This window comes from Acomys minous (genome assembly GCF_964271855.1).
Source record: "Acomys minous genome assembly, chromosome: 8".
Lineage (NCBI taxonomy): Eukaryota > Metazoa > Chordata > Mammalia > Rodentia > Muridae > Acomys > Acomys minous.
This window is the reverse complement of record NC_140489.1, coordinates 76,831,696-76,851,438: the sequence shown is the minus strand read 5'-3', so window position 1 is coordinate 76,851,438 and position 19,743 is coordinate 76,831,696. Positions and strand designations below refer to the sequence as shown.

Sequence of the window (19,743 nt, the reverse complement as noted above, 5' to 3'; positions counted from 1 at the left end):
AATCAATGCGCTCGGCCGACCCAGATCCGGGAGAGGCGGGGCAGCTCTGCGGAGGAGGAGGGGGCCTAGACCGCTGGGAGGGAGTGGGGCCTCCGGCTCGTGACAGTGGCCTCAGTGTCATTTCCCAGGGAGCAGGTGAGCAGCAGAGGGCGGGGCTCCACGCTGGCAGGAGCAATGACAGCATCTCTCTTCATTCTTGCCCCGTGGGTGACGTGGCACCATTTTGAATGAGATGATAAAACAAATCGAAGCACCTGGCCCCATTTGAGTGAGAGAAAGAAGACAAGAATGAAAGATTTACAGAGAATGAGGGTGGAGGCAATGAAAGGAAACACAATAAGTGAAAGACTAAAAGGAGCAAACAAAAGCCTGTTTCTCGGCACAGGTAAGAAATGTGGCCTATAATTGTGACAGATTTCAGGTCAAAAGGACTTATTCTACAAGGATTTGAGGAATACTAATAAACCTTGTGAATACATATGTACAAAAGAAATCAAGTATCTTTGTTCTTGCAGTAGGGTCCTGGATTTTACAACCTTATTCTTGCATAAGTAAGAGCTGAGGAAGTTCTTCAATAACAGATGCAGTTAATTTATCATCACTTCATTTGCTGCATCTTGAATCTAATTCTTCATCTCCAGCTAGAATATTAGAGGTATATCGAGCACTTTTTGACAGAGCTATGCATAGAATGAAGTGTCGTACCAGACGTGTTTTAAGCAGTCAATACTGAGTTCCAGCTGTTAAGCTAGTAGTAAAGGCTTGGTTCTTCTAACAATAGAATGGTATTTTCTAACAATAGAAGTTTTTATAAAGAGATTTTCAATGGCCCGAAGAATTAGCTCAGATGTTAAGGGTATTTTCTGCTCTTTCAGAGGCCCCCAGCACCCAGATGGCACTCGCAGTGTCTGTAAGTCCATCCCAGGGGGTCCGCGCCCTCTTCTGACGTCAGCAGGCATCACGCATTCCGGTGGTACACACGCGTACACGCAGGCAAAACACTCATGGGCATAAAATACTCAAGTAAATAGTTCTTTAAAAGGAGATATTTTCAAATGTACTGTACATTTTGAGCCTAAATTTCACACTGTTCTGTGAATGTATGTATCAAAAACAAACAAAAAACAAAAACAAAAAAAATCCCACATTGATTTAAACAAGTTAATTAAGATAATTTCTCTTCAAATACTCTAGCCTTTTTGTACCTTCTTTAACCTCACCATACAAACACTTGTGGGTTCTTTATCTTTTGTAATCCTTCTTAATCTTGTATGTACTCCCAGAAACTTTTTTTTTTAATTAGCATGGGAAACAACCTCAAGTCCAGGCTATACTTTTCATTTTCCTTTTTCTTTCTTTCTTTTTGTTGTTGTTCTTGTTGTTGTTTTGTTTTTCAAGACAGGCTTTCTCTGTGTGTCCTTGGCTGTCCTGAACTGGCTTTGTAGATCAGGCTGGCCTTGAACTCACAGAGATCTGCCTGCCTCTGCTTCCTTGAGTGCTGGGATTACAGGCGTGCGCCACCTCGACCAGCCAAGCTATACTTTTTATACTCTACTTTTCTCTTTAACATCCAGAACTTTAAGCCGTCTATGGTGGTACATATCTTAATTCCAGTACTCTGGAGGGAGAGGCCAGACAAAGATGCATAGTAAGATTCTGTTTTAAACTAAATAAATAAAAATAAATTCAGAAGTCTATAAGGAAGTGTTAACAAGAAAGTCTGAGATACCAACACCAATGCCTATCAAAATAAACAGTGAACAATTTTCAGAGTGCAAATAACTGCTTCAGTCTCAACCTTTTCTTTTCTACGTACGTCACATGTTATTTTAAAATTATGAAAGATTTGAATGGTTAAGAAATTTGTATTTGGAAGCCAAGCTTGATAGTACATACCTATAATCTCAACACTGAGAAAGCAGAGGCAGGAGCATTATGTGTTGGAGACCAGTCTAGACTAAATAACAAAATCTACTTAAAAAAATAAAAATAAAAATAAAAAGAATGTAGACAAACTTGGAGAGATTGGCTCAGCAGTTAAAACTGCATAGGACTCTTGCAGAGGGCAGGATCAGGCTCCCAGGACTCACAAGTCCAGGGGATCTATTGCCTCTGGCTTCAGTGGACACTTGCACTCAAGTGCATATACTTACACAGCCGTATTTTCACATGACTAGAAACAGCATGAATAAAAACAATTTAGCTAGAGAGATGGCTCAGAGGTTAAGAGCACTGACTGCTCTTCTGGAGGTCCTGAGTTCAATTCCCAGCAACCACATGGTGGCTCACAACCATCTATAATGTGATCTGATGCCCTCTTCTGGCCTGCAGGTGTACATGCAGACAGAGCACTGTATACATAATAAATAAATAAATAAATAAATAAATAAATAAACTTTTAAAAAAATTTAATACTAAAAGGAAAGACATCCTGGTGCTTAGGAAGTGGGCACAGGCCAATGGAATCCTGGGCTCACTTGCAGCCAGTGTAGCCTGTGTAGCAAGATCTAGGCCACTAAGTCTGTGTCCTAGGCCACTAAGTCTGTGTCCTAAAGGAGGTGGAGGGTGCCTGAGGAGTGATACCTAAGGTTTTCCTCTTGCCTCCACATGCATGCACACATGTGCCTGACCACCTGCACACACACATGCTCCAGCACACAATCATACAAGCACACTATCACACAAGTACACACACACACACACACACACACACACAAAACTCGCTTTAAGTCATTGTTTGGCTACTGTTTAAAGCTGGAGTCTTTTATATCAGCTGAATTGTTAAATGAAATATGAAGGCAGGCTTTGCAAGGAGTGATCCTTTCATGAAGAAATAAATGAATTGTCTGTATGTCACTCTCAATAGTCTAGTAATACAGTGATGTTGTGAATGACTCCTGGGCAGCAGATCTCACCTTTTCCCATAGCACTGCTCCTTGATTTAATTTGTTTTAGAATCAGAACCAGTAGGCAATACTTTTTAACAGATAACCATTAAATAACATTCAAATTTTTAAAAAGACTTTCAAGCATTTGAGATTGCTAAACCCACTTCCACTCTGCTCTTCTGTCCCCTTCCTGCCCCTTTTCCTCTCTCACTTTCTTTCTTTGTCCCACTTTCTCTTTGTTTTTCCTTCCTGTCTAATTTTTTTTGTCATCATTGTTATTATTTTTCTTTTGTTTTTCTGAGATAAGTATATATCTCAGAAAAATATGTATATATATATATATGACACTAACATCAAACAAGATACTCCCACCTCAGCTTTCAGGTGTTGCAAATACGGACATGGACCACAACACCCAGCTGTTTGGGATGTGGTTGAGCCGTGAAAAAAGACAAATTCTTGTGAATCTTTTCAGATCTTAAAGAATCTAAGTTCCAAGTCTGGGTTAAATGTGTAAGAGGTGAGCTGAAGAGAAGAAGCACAGTATTGGACCCAAGATGGAACCGGAGTCTGGGAATACCAGACAACCACCATGCATGTGTACCCGTGCAAGGGCCGCAAGAAGAAAGGTGAAGCCGGAGGGCCAGAAAGGTCAGAAAGGGAAGGAGAAAGTCTGAGTTTAGCACAGCTTTAGGCTCTGTAAAGGCAGCTATGATCTGAATAGGTCTGCTGTCTCCCCAAGACTTCAGGGATTGAAGCTTATTCCCCATTGTAAGGTATTAAGAAGATGGAAACATAATCTGACTTCACCTTTGGGAGGTGACTCAGATTAGGTAGCACCATTGGGGTAGAGCTCCATGACTATACCTTGATGGCATTATTAAAAAAAAAAAAAAAAAAAAAGAATGACAAATTTTGATTGTGGGACATGAAGAATTGAAGCTCAACTGTTCAGGAAACTTCCTTTCTCCTGGATCACTTTCATAGAGCCAAAAAGTGCTATGCAGGTTTCTGGGGAAGAAAAGTCACCAACCACCTTCCCCAACTGTGACCCCTGCGAGCTGTGTTACCAACCTGCCAGACAAGACGTGCCTACTGATATAATAGCGACACGGCTGTTACAGAAGGAAACCAGTGCTTTGCGTTTGGAGCTGAGGCCAGCTTTCCATGGGAGGGAATATATACCTAATCAAAAGCAAGGCTATGGAAATCATAGGCCCTGGAGGGAGATGCTCTGTAACAGCAGTTTTGTAAAGTGGACATGATATCAAATTGTCTTCTCTGTGTGTAGGTTTCTATCCATAGACTTTGCTGCCCTAACCTTGGTCAGAGAAGCTTCTTTTCAAAGTGTGTGACAGTTACTGCAGAGGCTGATAACTGATCAAAGGCCTGAGAGTAAGTAACTGTTAAGTGCTCAGTCCTAAATGGTATCTGTCTATATCCCCCAATTCTAGGCTCGGGGATCTCACAGAAGAGGGGACAGAAAAGATGTTAGAGCAAAAGATAGTGGGTACTGCTTCAAATCACTGTCATCTGGACATGACAGGGTGGCCAGTGCACTTATCAACTCACAGCAGCTGTTGTGATTTGCGCAAGCTGGGGGCCCATCAGCATCTCACTGTGGGTGGGGGAGGGGCTTGGGAAGTAGCCTTTCCCCCTAAGGAGCTGTTGGCAGTTAGTGATTGCTGGGGGAGGGGAAATCATAATACTCAATGGTAAACGGCCTGGATCCAGTAAAACACCACTACTCATGCTCATGCAAGCAACTTTGGATTAAAGTCAGCTAAAACAAAACAGTAGTAGTAATAATGATAATAATAGTAGATAAACTCAGGTCAAATACCAGTAACAAAAGGACATGAAAGTAGAAGGGGGACTTATTTAAAACAAAAACAAAAAAAAACCAAAGGGTTCAGCAAGAGGGAGGAAAGAGGTTAATGCAGGAGAAGGAATAACCAACATGGAATATGAATATATATATATATATACATATATATATATATGAAATTATCAAAATAAACACTTTTGGTAAACTCACCCAGTCTGTGGTGTTGTACTATTGACAACAGAAAGTGAATGAATACCAAGGCCAACAGAATACACAGTTCTGTCTGCAGCTGATTTCACATGCTAGCGTGGGATCTGTCTCCTTAGGCTGCCGACAGTGAATATGAGTGCATTTTCTAGAAGAAAAAGTTAGGGTTGCTATGTTTATGTATAGCAAATATAGTCACTTTTCAAACTTTCATTCAGTCTGTTGTCATGATTTTATCAGGAAAGGGTATCTGTAATCTTGGATAATTCAGACGTTAGCTATCCTTCCTTAAAAGCACTTCATCATTTAGATCTAGCTTGACTTCAAAACAATTAATAATTATTATTTAAGCTTAAGGTAAACATTGCTTTTGGTTGTGGGCCTGTCTTGAATGGCTGAGCCATCTCTCCATCCTGGTCACCATCCATTTAAAGAATTCAACATCAGGATTTAGCTATGCTCAATACATTCTAAGGAGTGCCAGTAAGATGCTCAGTGCGTAAAGCTGCCTGCCTCTAGTGAGGAGCTGAGTTTGACCCCAGAACCCACATTATGGAAGGAAACTCAATTCTAGCAAGTTGTCCTATGCCTTCCACATGCATGCCCATGTGTACACACACACACACACACACACACACACACACACACACACACGCACAAACACACACACACTTAATAAATAAATGCTAAGCAAAATAGTATCTTAGGACACTCACATCCAGCAGTGCTAACCATAACATTGCAACATTGCAATGCTCTCTAGGCTTCTAGAAGTCTGAACACAAAATTAGATAAACATAAAATTAATCACATATGGTTTGTAGTCACATAAGATGTCAATGCTACAGTATCTTCAGAGTGTTTCATCTAGAAACTCTCGCACTATTTCTAAATCCCAGTGTACTATTTCCATAATCTAGAAAATGTTATTACTAAGTAAATTACCAATGTTTGTAAAAATCATGGACTTTCTACTCCTGCCCTAACTGCCAAATAATGACAGAGACCTTTCATATTTATCAAAAGTTTCAGGCGCTATTACTGGGCAGATACTGAGCTATTCTAACTGGACTGTGTGGCCTGTTACCTGCCATATTAGTCTCATCTTGGGTACTCCTTCTCCATCCATGTTGTCATGGCAACTCATTGGTCCACACCTGAGACTGCTCCCCGCTCTGGACCTGGCAGTCCCACCTTCACTCTCTAGCACGATTATTGGCCAGCCAGCTCTTTATTAACCAATCAAAATGGATGGAGTATAATTTTTACATAACATTGAGACAGAAGATGTTTTGTAATAATGACAGTTGCCAGCATCTGGACTGTAACCAGATCTCTGGGTCCTGAAATCAGCATTTGAATAAACAGTACACAAAACATCCTCCAACACATGTTTACAGTTTTAATGTCTTAAGTGCAATTGATAGGGTTAAATTCTTTCTAATAACAGCCTTATTACAATTCAGCGGCCCACTATTCCTCTAAGAGTCTCATAAACAAGCCAAAGAGAACAAGAAATTTTGTTCTTTGATAACAGACTTCTCTGTTATCCTATCCCATTTTTAAAATTTTTAATTTTATTTTTATTATGAGTGTGCAGGTGACTGAAAAAGCCAGAAGAAACTATTAGATTCTCTGTTGCTAGAGTTACAGAAGGTTAGGAGCCACCTGATATGGGTACTAGGACTTCTATTTATTTACTTATTGATTTAAGTGTATTTTTATTGTAGTGTATGTATATAAATGTGTATAGGTATAGCACATCTATTCACCAGACCCCCTAGAACTGGAGTTATAGATGGTTATGAGCTACCATGTGGGTGCTAGGAATCAAACCCAGGACCTCTACAAGAGCAAGAAGCACACTTACCCACTGAGCCATCTCTCCAGGCCATCAGCCTATTCCTTTTGGGGTTTTTCCAGATTTCAGCAATTAAATGTGCCATGTTCTCCATTCCTACGACAATGTTCTGCCTCCTTTTGCTGCACACGGTGGCTCACTAGTCATGCCAGAATATTTCAATCCAGAACTTGGTTTTTTAAAAATGTTTTTCTTCTAACAACGAATTAAATGTCAAGGTTTCTTTTTCTTTCTTTTTGTACTTTTTTGTCATATGTAAATGGATCTCTTTTTGCCAGGGGAATTAAATACATTATGTACTACTATCTTGCTATGTGATGTCAGTATGAACATCTGGCTTCAAATTTTTTTAGTGAGAAATTTCAGTGGCATAGTAACTACTGAAGCCTTGTGTACAGTTTGATGCTCAAGTCCAAACTCATGAACAAAGTACGCCAGCCTGGTCACTTCTCTGGAGCCTTTGATAAGGGGAAGGACTTGAATAACAGGTAAATACTTATATATTTTCTCTCTTCCCTACATCTTCGTTTTCAGCTCTTCCTTAGTCACGCTAGCAGTGCACTCAGGAGAGTACTAGTTTCCGCAAACTGACAATATTCTCAATATTCCACTGCAACTAAAGAATTTCCTATAAACATACCCTAATTGAATTCTGAGATCTGAGTCTGTTTCTGTTTATTAATTTATTTACCTAACTTACTATGTTACTAGGAATTGAATCTTGGGTGTCATGTACACCAGACAAATGATCTACCACTGCGCTCTCTCCTCACTTCTCTCTGTATCTCTGTGTCTGTCTCTCTCAGTCTTTTTCTGTCTGTCTCTCTGTCTGTCTCTCTGTCTCTGTCTCTGCCTGTCTCTGTCTGTCTCTGCCTGTCTCTGTCTGTCTGTCTCTCTGTCTCTCTGTCTCTCTCTCTCTCTTTCTCTCTAGTATTTTGAGATTGTGTCTCACTATTTTCCCTTGGCTAGCCTGTAACTTTCTATGTAGATCAGGTGAGCCTCTTAGAGATCTTCTTGCCTCTGTCTTCTGAGTGCTAGGATTAAGAATACTAGGATGCTGAGTACTAGGGTTAAAGGGTACTAGGATGCTGAGTACTAGGCTTAAAGGGTACTAGGATGCTGAGCACTAGGGTTAAAGAGTACTAGGATGCTGAGTGTTAGGCTTAAAGGGTACTAGGATGCTGAGTACTAGGGTTAAAGGGTACTAGGATGCTGAGTGCTAGGCTTAAAGGGTACTAGGATGCTGAGTGGTAGGCTTAAAGGGTACTAGGATGCTGAGTACTAGGGTTAAAGAGGACTAGGATACTGAGTTCTAGGATTACCTCCTTGCCCAGATCTTATTCTATTTTCTTTTCTTTTCTTTTTTTTTTTAAGATTTATTTTATTACATATACAGTATTCTGCTTCAGATCAGAAGAGGGCACTAGATCTCATTATAGATGGTTGTGAGCCACCATGTGGTTGCTGAGAATTGAACTCAGGACCTTTAGAAGACCAGCCAGTGTTCTTAACCTCTGAGCCATCTCTCCAGCCCTCTTATTCTATTTTCAATATTACAGTTTAATATTGCAACTTCAAAAAAAAAAAATACCTGCATTCTCTAAGCTAAAAGCCAATAACACAAACTTAATTCACACATATTGGAGTGAAATAAAAAACGATTAGCAACTAAGTATGTGGCTCTGTGGTAGAGTGCATGCCTAGCCTGTACAAGGTCCTAAGTTGAGTTCTCAGCAGCACATACCACAGGTGTCACAGTGCACACCTGTAGTTCCAGGCCTCTGGGGGCAGAAGAAGAAGGACCAGAGCCCAGTCATCCTTGACAACTTCATGAGTTCCGGCCAGCCCTGCCTACATGAGACACTCTTGCCTTTGAGAAGAAAATTGAGGAGAAGTGCAATTATGTTGATCCCTGTGAGTCTGTCTGAAGTGCCATCTTGAGAAACTAGAAGTGAGCCTGGCACTAAGAGTGATTAAATATTTTTTTAATTTTAAAGAAAATTTGAAAAGAAATTAAGAAATATATACTTTAAAAGAAAGGTATCTTTCTGCCTGTTATCTCAGAACAGAGTAAGCATTCTAAAAGCACAGCTGAAGCCTGAACAGTCATTTCCAGAGACAACCCCACCCCCACCCTTGCACCGCTCAGGAAGAGCTGGATCCTTGACTTCACACCAGAAAGGAATGTCAGATGTCAGTATAAGGCAGAGTCCAGGTTTATTAAAATAGATTTTTAGCGTAGAATTAAGCACAAGGGTTATTAGAAAGAAAAGCATTCTGGGAAAGAGGAGGATGTGCCCAAGAACATGGATGTGGGCTTCTCAAGGGAGTGTACGTCTTCCCTTAACCAGAGCTATATAGGATTCTGTGAAGTGCTGAAGTTGCTGTCTTGAATGTATTGCTAAGAAATCCACATGAGATCACAAGGCAGCTCCTGAGGTGAACCAAGCAGGCTTATTGTCAGTGAGGCAATTCCCTAGATTGGAAGATTTGCAGGGAAAGTGAAGTTGTTTTCATTGTAAACAAAAGTTGATAGTCTTGTTCTGGTGGCTCCCAGAAAATGTCTGGGGAAGAGAGTCAGGGCACTCAGAATGTTGCATATGCTCAGGCGTAGTTTATTTCTCCATTAACACTTTTATTTGAAAGTATCTTTATAGTAATGCAATATGGTTACTATGTAGGCAGTCTTTACAGCAAACAATAATTGTGCTGGAATTTTTGATTCTCAGTTGGAAAAGGATTTACCCAGACTTTGGGTAAAGGGTTCCTTTTTCCTTCCCTTGACCTCATAATTTTCTACACTTTTCTATCTTGACTTACTATGACTTTCCTGTCCAGTAGATTACAGAGAAGAGATACAGTGTCTGTGCGGAAAATCTCTTGGAAATTTTATGATATTTTTTTCTTTAAAAAAAATTTTTTTTTGGTAGTTTTCATCTGTGCCTTAGCACTATGTAGGAAACCCAATGACCTCAGTGGTGAGATCATATGGAGAGGGTTAGCCACAGTCGCACCATTTTGAAAAGTCCCTCCATTTTGACTAAATGTTGACAACTTCTTGAAACTATAGTGATAGGAGTCTACACCTGTTTCCCTAAATTCTTGTCACATATCCCCAAAGGCCCTCTGGCCATAAGAGATGCTTAGCAATCATTTGACATTCTTTTACCACTAATCTCCATTTGGGGATCACTCCTAGTAATGACCAATCTCTGGCTAGAAAAGGAACGGTTTCAATGTCTCTTCTCTCCCTTCCATTCCGTGTTATCCAATTGGGAGTGGATAGCAGGCTCTAGCTCTTATAGAGACCCTGCTACAGGTCTGTTCCCCAAATAAGGGACTGAGCTATCTGCAGTCACACATTCCTTCTTGTTACCTTACAAAGAGGCCCTGAGCATACAGGGAATGTATATTGTGATGGTTCCTAGTAGGTAAGGTTTGACCCTCCAGCCCAGCCTGATAACACTTGAATAGTGCCTTCTTGGCACTCTGATAGGAAGTAGAACAAGATAGGTAAGTGTTGCTGAAAATCAGGAGTTATAATAGAATGGTTACAACTTTAAGCTTTAAATTTAGAGGTCATTGTAACATAGAGATAAATAATGGAGACCTCCCCAAATCTATATAACATTATCTATAAAGATTGGGACTCCAAATTGTAAGGCAGAAAAAAGTTAACTTAAGTTATGGATATGAATGAAAGGAGTAGCTGGGTGTGGTAGCACAAGCCTTTAACCCCAGTACTCAAAGGGAGACGGAGGCAGGCAGATCTCTGTGAGTTAGAGGCCAATCTGGTCTACAAAGAGAGTCCAGGACAACCAAGGTTATGAGGAAACCCTGACTCAAAAAAAAAAAAAAATTACAGGGAATGGGATCAGAGGTGTATCTCCATGGTAGAGTACATATGCAAACGCCTAGTCCCTAAAACTGTCAATAAGAATACTAATAATTGTGCACCCCCACATATGGTGTTATGATCTGTGGTCCCAGTATGTGGGAGACTGAGGCATCAGATCATCAAGTTAGGATGTGGACTCCATTAAGGAGCAACAGCTCAAGCCAGCAGGGGAGTTGCTGTGGCATGTCGCTCAACTTGAGAATTTCAACAGTCAGTCATAAAGTACATCTTCTAATTAAAAAAAAAAAAATCTAAAAACAAAAACAAACCCCATGTGTTGTATTCTTTAGGGCTTTGGAAATTTTATAGGATATTTTTGTTTTGGTTTTTCTGTGTTTTGGTTTGGTTTGGTTTTGGTTTCGCTGTGTAGCCTTGGGTGTTCTGGACTTACTTTGTAGACAAGGCTGGCTTCAAAGTCATAGACATCCACCTGCCTCTACCTTACTGAGTGCTGGGATTACAGGCATGTGCCACCCTGTGAAGCAATTTTGTAGTTTTTAATAACTTACTTTCAAAAATATATAAACTGTATCAAAGTATTTATTGTTCTACCAATCTTGCTTTTGTACATCTTAAAGAATTTCTGAAAAAAAAAATGCAGAATCTTCAGTCAAGGACAAGATTCTGTGAGCTTCCAAAGGAGAATGAAAAAAAAAATGTATAAAACAGAGTATTAACTATCACAATATCTTTGGACTGGTAAAGAAGAAAGCTTCTCATCTTCTAAGGGATAATGTCCAACCTAGAAACTGAATGTACTGTAAAGCTCTCTGTGAAACCAGGGAGGAAGCTAAAATTATTTCTCAATTGGTATATAAGATCTTAAACTTTACAGCATTACATTCAGTTTGGGGAAAGTATTAAACAATATGTCCTAGCACATTTGCCGTTGTGTAAACAGGATACGATTGAAGGTTGCTATTCTTTTGATTCCCAAAGTAATGTCTCTTTTCCCTAGATTGCTACACTTTGCCAGAAATATCACTAAGGCAAATTGGCACTTTTGGCAATCACAATCAGTATTCAAAACACTTGGAAGTAAAGGGGCAAAGGCCACCTACATGTTACATTTCCTAGTAAACAGGTATCCTTCCTAAAGAAAAATGTGAACTGGGCGTGGTGGTGCACACCTTTAATCCCAGCACTTGGGAGACAGAGGCAGCTGCGAGTTCAAGGCCAGCCTGAAGGAAACCGTCTGAAAAGATATAGGTAGCTTTATTATTACTTTCCTATAATAGTATTGTTTATGTGATCTAAAGCTTAGATTATTGGTACATTAGGCTGTAGATATTCCCTGCCCACCGCCTCCACACACCCATTGGCTTTTCTAGATGAATTGCAAGGTGACAGTCTGGGGACATTCTCATCACCCTCTAGCCCTTCCCTAGACATCATTCCCATTCTTCCTTCTCCCCAGTATGCACTCACCCCCTCCCCCCAGACTTTAGTGGATATTAACCCTTCACTGCTGTGAGTGGTTTCATCTCTAGTTGCTGATGCTAATGTTTCTAGCTTTACATAAACAAGATCACGCGTTACATGTTTTTGTAGCTCTGGTTCCTTTTACTCAACCAAGCCAAAATGTTGAGGTGGTGTGCTTACTCTTTCTGGTACTCTGTAGGCTTTCATTAGGTGGATGTACCAGGATTTGGCTAGTGGCTTTTGCTGTTGATGGCTATTTGAGCTGTTTCTGGCTTGGAGGACTGCCAGTGTACCAGGAGCTGAATCAGACTGAAGCCATCCTCCTTTTAGAATGTGTATGCTGTTCTCAGACAACTAGCAGAAAGATACATTTCTTTTAAAAGTGTATTTTTCTTAAGTTTTTTTTTTTCCAAATTTTATTTAATCATCCTTAGCAGTGCCAGGCTCACTTCTAGTTTCCCAAACAGGATGGCACTTCAGACAGATGCTCATGGATCAGGCACTTCAGACAGATGCTCATGGATCAGGCACTTCAGACAGATGCTCATGGATCAATTTGATTGCATTTTCTCTGTTGTGGAAGGGCTAGTCGTAGACTCCAGAGGGTTCCTCGGCCCCAGCTAGTTCCCCAATATTCGAGACAGAGAGCTGGTCAGATATCAACCTTCTAAGCTATTTTGCTGTTTCCCAGCTACACACCCAAGGTACCTGCCATGGTTGTTCCTGTCTGGGCTCTTTCTGTTCCATCATCAGGCCAGCCCTCATGGCCACGCGCTCATGGTCCACACTGCCCCATGGCGACTTTCTTCTCTCCAGCTGCCTCTCCTCCTTCTGACCCCAAGGCCCGGAACCTAAGCTCTGCCTACTTCTCTTCTGCCCAGTTACAGGCTTCAAGCTATTGTATTAACCAACCAACTTTAAATTGGGCGGCAAGGTTTACACAATCATCACTTGGTGCACAGGAGAATGTGCTCCTCTGCGAAGCAAACAGAACTTAGGGGTCAGTATTTATCATTTGAATACATAGCACCAGACCAACCCCCAACACCGAACACTTCACTTTCTATTAACCATTCTGCTTAAGTCTATGCTAAAAATCTGTTTTAGTAAACCTGCACTTTGCCTTACACTGACATCCTGAGATTCCTTTTTGCAGTGAAGTCAAGGATCTAGTTTTTCCTGAGTTGAGGTAGGGGAGGGGCTCTGGAAATGACACCTCAGGCTTCAGCTGTTGAGTATGAAGCTGTGTCTCCAATGAACCCCTGCTACCTCTGACAATAGGTCAGCCCAGGTTCCAAGAGAGAGGAAGTAGGCCCATCTTCTTAAAAACAAACAAACTAACAAACAAACCCAACAACAACAACAACAACAATAACAACAACAAAAACTTTGTTTATTTATTCACTTTTAAATTTAATAGTTCTAGGGCTCAAACCCAGAGCATTTCATAAGTGAGGTAAGCACTTTACATCCCAGCCCTCAAGTATTTACTTTTGCAGTTTCGAGGGATAGAAACTGTTCCAGAGCTACTTAAATCCCAGCCCTTTCATTACCTTCTGTTTTCTTTCTTTTTGAGAAAAGGTCTTGTTACATAGCCTAGCCTGGCCTTGAACTCAGGTTCTTTCTATTTCAGCCCCCCAAGTACTGGTATTATCTCATAAGAACAACCTCTTGCTGGAAGTTATAGCAGAATGTGTGGACACTATTATTAACTCTGCTGTGACTTTATTCCAGTCTTTCATTGCTACCAACAAACCAGCCCCAACACAGAGGTAAAACTGCTGTATTCAGGGCTGGAGAGATAACACAACAGTTAAGAGCACTGACTGCTCTTCTATAGGACCTGGGTTCAATTCCCAGCACACACATGGCAGCTCACAACTGCCTATAACTCCATGATCTGACACCCTTACAAAGACATACATGCAGGCAAAACACCAATGCACATATAATAAAAATAAATAAATATTTTAAAAAACTGTTGCATTCAAAAGGAGACTTGGATTAGGGATTCTAGAAGACTCTCATGGCCTACATATACAAAATAGCTTCCTGTCATTTTCCTGGAACCTCAGGTAGGATGACTGAAATAACTGGGGGATGTTGGCTTTTTATGCATGACTTAAACTTCCTCCTATCACAGCGAGATCAGGTAGTTGAGCTTCTTATGTGATATCTTGCTTTTTCCTCATTACGTGTTCTAAAAAGCTCCAAGACATTACTCAATCACTTGCATCACAATCCCCTGCTCCAACCCAGTAACAGCCAGCAGATGGAAGAGAAAGGACTGTAATAACCAGGGAACACACACACACACACACACACACACACACACACACACACACACACACACCCTTATATTCGCAAATTTTCACAACAACATTGGACCATGGAAACACATTTATAGAACTCCTCTGAGCCCTTGTAAGAGACCTGCCTTTACTCTTCGATTGCCTGCTGCCCTCCACTTCCAGCCATTGTAGCTATGTTCCTTAGACAAGATTTTAATTTCCTCTCATCTATTCCCTACCCAGGATCAAAAAATGATCACTTTAAAGCATAAATGCGTCCTGACTGCCATCCTAGTTTAAAATCCTTAACAGCCTTTGCCACCATAAAAGTTCCTTAATATGATTTACAAAGCCTTTCAACGTGCAGACTCTCTTCCTAGTGACCTTCCGTTACTCTTTGATCTAATACCATTGGGATATTTTTAATTATGTGATATCTCCTGGCCTAATCCTTCCCCACTTCCAGGTCTGTGGTAGACACTCACCAGTCAGTCACAGTAAACCACACTTTAACAGGAAATTTGACCCTGACGTTGCATAGTTGACATTGCAAAAGTTTACTCAAGCGCATGAGAAGCTGAGTCTGAACAGCTGTCCTCCATGTGCCAGCCAGCAACCCAAGGAGTTTACTTCACCACACAGTGGAGGGTGCCTGGAGAACACACACACTTGCTCCTAGCTCTCCACACAAAAGTGGTCCCTGAGGGGCTGGAGGTGTGCCTGGGTGGTACAGTTACTACCCAGCGTCTACAACGTTCTTGCTTCAAGCCTACACACTGGAAAGAAAAATAGATTCATGCAACTTCTGTTCATTGCACCTAGGCTAGAATGAATCAAATGGGTCAAATCAGCACAGTGTGGTGATGCACACACTTAGTCCTAGTACTCAGGAAGCTGGAGCATCGGGGAAGATGGGGCAGTTCAAACCAGCCACCTATGCAGGAACGTTCAAGGCAAGACTGGGTTACACAGTGAGAGATCTTATATCAACAAAACAAATACCACCACCACCAAAACCAAACCAGACCAAAACACCTGGATGGAATAATGGCCAATGAGCAGTAGCCTGGCCACACCCGTCACTTCACTACACTTACCAATCTCATCATCATACGATCACTCCTGCTTCCAGGTGCTGCCACTTTCTCACTATCGTTTACAAATATACAGGAAATGCCATGAAGGGATAAAAGTATATTTGTATATTTACAAATTTTGTTCACTTCTAGTCCCCATCAAGTTTTAGGTAGCTAATAAATGTTTACTGAATAAAGAAATGAATACAATATTTAAATTGGCAAATGTTTAATTATAACCGCTCACTCTGACTTACCATAATCATCTGAGTAAATGAATTATAAAACTCATTTATAGGCATTCCTTCCTTTCCTTTGTTTTGTTTTACTGTGCTGGGGTCTACCACTGAGTTGTGCATGCATGTGTGTAGATAGGGGCCTGGTGGGGAGCCCAAATTGGGCATGAAATCAAAACTGGCTTGCCTCATTGTCTCAAGTGCTAGAGTTCTAGGCACGTGCCACCCTGCCTGACTGTTTTTATCTTTCTCACCTGAGAGTGGTATAGTTTCTTATGTTACGAACTCTGTTTTAAAGATGGCGATGCTAAGACGGAGACTTACAGAATTTTATCGCTGGCTGCCGAGCAGAACTGCTATATTCTCTTTCCAGATCCCACTCACTGTCTCAGCAGGCCTGAGCTGCTAGAATTCTACACATTCCAAAGGAAGGCCAGCTTAAAATGGGCACTTGGCCACTCCCTTGGAGTCTTCTACCCAAATAAGTGGGAAGTGTTTTGCATACCTGAAGTCTTGGGCCATGCTGTATTTATGGAAGATGCCTGCGGCTCTGGTGAGAGCTGCGTAGAAGGGGTGCGAATCTGAACAGCTGTGGCTATCCTACTAGTGCTGGCAGGACACACGAGCGACCTCCAGCAAAATGCTGGCCGCCACAGCTAGGAGGAATGCTTGCAGTTTGTCACATTTTGCAAGAGTTGTCACACATCATTTCTAGGAGAATTATGTGCATCCCACGGGACTCAATTGGGAAGAGACACCTAGAAACTCATACCTACCTATTCCAGATCTGTCCATATGTGTTTTTTTCTTTCATAATTTCTGTCCTGTTTTGATTTTTTTTTTTTTTGCTTGTTTGTTTGTTTGTTTTTTAAGCTAGGATCTCATGGTGGAGCTGTAACTGCCCTGGAACTCATTGTGTAGACCACCAGGCTTAAACCCACAGAAATCTGTATGCTTCAGCTTCCCAGGTGCTGGGATTAAAGGCCTGCACCACCATGAGCAACTTCATGTACTGAACCAAACAGTTTCATAATTCACTGAGTCTTCTAATCAGTGTTGCCTGTATGCACATGTTTGTGGGGCCTCCACTTGAGTCCGAGCATCCAATCAGGAGTCCACACCCCCGAAGAAAACTGACTCTCATTTCCCCAACAGCCATCACCTGCTAAGAGCCTTAATAAATAAGGAAACTCGGCTGGAGGTGGGGTCTTGTGAACTCCCTCTGACCCATACTGGGATTTTTGAATGGCTTGCTCTTGTGTAGGCCTTGTGCAGGCACCCAAAGCTGCCATGCACTCATGAGTGCAGTGGCCCTATCATGTACAGAAGACTGTTAGGGCTCAGTCCTCCCTCCCTGGTGTCCGGATCTTACAGTCTTTCTACCCTCTCTTCCACAGTGTTCTCTGAGCCATTGGGGGAGGAGGTGTGATACAGATGTGTTATCTGTAGCTGAGCGGTTCACCGTTTTACTTAGTCTCTGAACTTTGACCAGTAATGTGTCTCAGCGTTAACCAACATCCTCTGCAAATAGAAGCTTCTGTGATAATTTATGAAAGTGTACTAGTGAATGGTTATAATGATAAATATTTCAAGAAATAATCTTTTGTTTATTGAACAAAATAATAGTAGTAGATTCTACTCTATGGCCTATGACCTCCCCAGCTAGGAAACCAAGCAAAAATTCCATTCTGTGAAGCAGACCTTAAACTCAATAATAAAATGGTTGGTTACACAATCATATTTATTTATTTATTTGATTTATTTATTACGCATACGCTGTTCCACCTGCATGTATGCCTGCACACCAGAAGAGGGCACCAGATCTCACAGATGGTTGTGAGCCACCATGTGGTTGCTGGGAACTGAACTCAGGATCTCAGTAAGATTAGCTGGTGCTCTTAACCTCTGAGCCGTCTCTCCAGCCCACACCATCATATCTATGCCACTATTTCATGAATAGACATATCTTTATCTGTATCTTTTCATGCTTCCTATAGTTATCTAAACAAATGAATCTATAATTAGCCCTTTTTTCTATTTTTCCTATTTTTTTTTCTATAATTAGTCTTAACATTTAGTGGTATAAACTGATTTACTGCATTTTGCTGTGAAGTAACCGGTCAGAGTGAGATGTTTGCCTGATTCTGGTCAAGAAACACAAGAATGGCATAGAGTTATTTGCTTCATATTGTTTAATGAAGTCTTTGTCAAATTCATTATATGTTACAATGTATATTCTATAAGAATGGTTTATGCTGTTGTCCAGCTAGTCCAACAATGATTGTCTACCAATGGGAAATCCAAAACTCCAGCAGCTTTCCAGTCAACTATGGTGGCTGTCTCAGTGGGTCTTCAGTAAAGGCCAGAATCTTGAACTTGGCTCTAAGGCCACTGAAAGAATGGACGTGCCAGTAAGAGCCAAGGCAAGCAAGCAAAAAGCAGAAGCTGCCTTCTTCCATGTCCTTTATCTAGGCTGCCACCAGAAGGAGTGACCCAGACCAAAGGAGGCTCTTCTCTTCTCAAACGACCCGTATTAAAGGCAGATCTTCCCACTTCAAACAAGAAAAATCCCTCAGCTGGGCTTGTTGGCACATGCCTGTAATCCCAGAACTTCCAGAGGCTTGGACTGGTGGATCTGTGAGTTCAAGGCCAGCCTAGTCTACAAAGCAAGTCCAGGAAAACCAGGGATCTACACAGAAAACCCCTGTCTTGACATTAAAAAAAAAAATCCCTCCCAAGTGTCACTTGAGTTTTAGTTAATTCCAAATGTAGACAAGCTGACAACCTGACAACCAAGAAGAGCCATCACACTTGCAATAATCAGTTGGTGGTGATGGTGGTAGTGGGTGCTCTTAAATAGATCTAGCTTTATAACTCTAGCTGTCCTTGAGCTTGTTATATAGACCAGGCTGGCTTCACTTGTATGACAACCTTTCTGCCTCAATCTCCTAAGTGCTGGGCTTTCTGGTGTACACCCTCATGCCCAGAATTTATGTTGCTAATTTATAGGATAATAGCAGATCTTGGTAAGAAAAAGATATTTTGTATATTAATTTATAGGACCATAAAGAGAAAATATTTCAGAAAACCAATAATCTCTTCCTGTGCCAGCATGAATAGTATGCTGGAAGCATCCAATAAAAGTTCTTGAATCTTCCAATAATGTTCCAATAATCCCAGGTAAGATATAACACCATGATCAAGACAATCTAATCAGTATGACTAAAAACTAATGCATGAGCAAAATCAGAATAATTTCTTGTTTATGCTGTTCCATACTGTCACCAGGTTCCCACTGGTGGAGATGCTATCATATACTAGAAGGTTCCTAGGGCCATCACCTCACAGGGAGGAGCAGAGAAAACTCATACCTGTTCTTTTCAATGTCCAGCTACTTCCCACAATGCATTTTTTGAAATAATTATTTCTAGGGTCTGTGAAGTCTTCCACAGGAGCAAATACAGTGAGCAGTGTTCACCTCTACCCAAGCATGGCACACACTAATGAACTGAGGCACTGATGGCACTGTGAGAAGATATGCAGATCAGGCACACTGCAGTCTTCTCCACTTCTACGGTTCATGTGTGTGTGCAGAGACGATGTGCGGTCCGGTTCCGGGTAACAGACTCCGGTTATGTGTTGAGTGTGCACCCCTTATCCACGTGTAACTGTTTTCATTAGCTTCTCTTTTGCTAAAAATAAACGCCTTTGCGAAAGCACCGCTTGGAAGTCAGAGGAAGTTGACTCTACCCCATCTGCAAAGACCAGCCTTAGGGCTGATCAGCAACAGCATTAATTCTGGAAAAGACACCTACTCTGATCCAAGTGAGCCTCCCAGCCTTGCTTGAAGAGGGGCAGGATTTGGGGTGAACTGCCAAAGGAAACTAGCCTGAGACTGCTGTGACTCAAAGAAGGCACAGCCAAGGGCATGAAGGCCATCTCAGATTCCTCAGGCCCTTGAAGCAGGTTTTCCCCCTAGGTGTAACCAAAGACATCTTATTAAGTTAAAGAGCAAATCAGCTGGGAAGTATTCGTT

The 19,743-nt window shown here is 41.3% G+C and overlaps 1 long non-coding RNA gene across 1 annotated transcript; it reads left to right on the top strand.

The window, feature by feature from the left end:
• The first annotated feature begins 19 nt into the window (after positions 1-19).
• On the top strand, positions 20-19,502 carry LOC311603549. Its single transcript, XR_014781122.1, has 3 exons — positions 20-385; positions 18,180-18,344; positions 19,139-19,502. It is a non-coding gene; the product is annotated as an uncharacterized lncRNA (long non-coding RNA).
• The last annotated feature ends 241 nt before the right edge of the window (positions 19,503-19,743 follow it).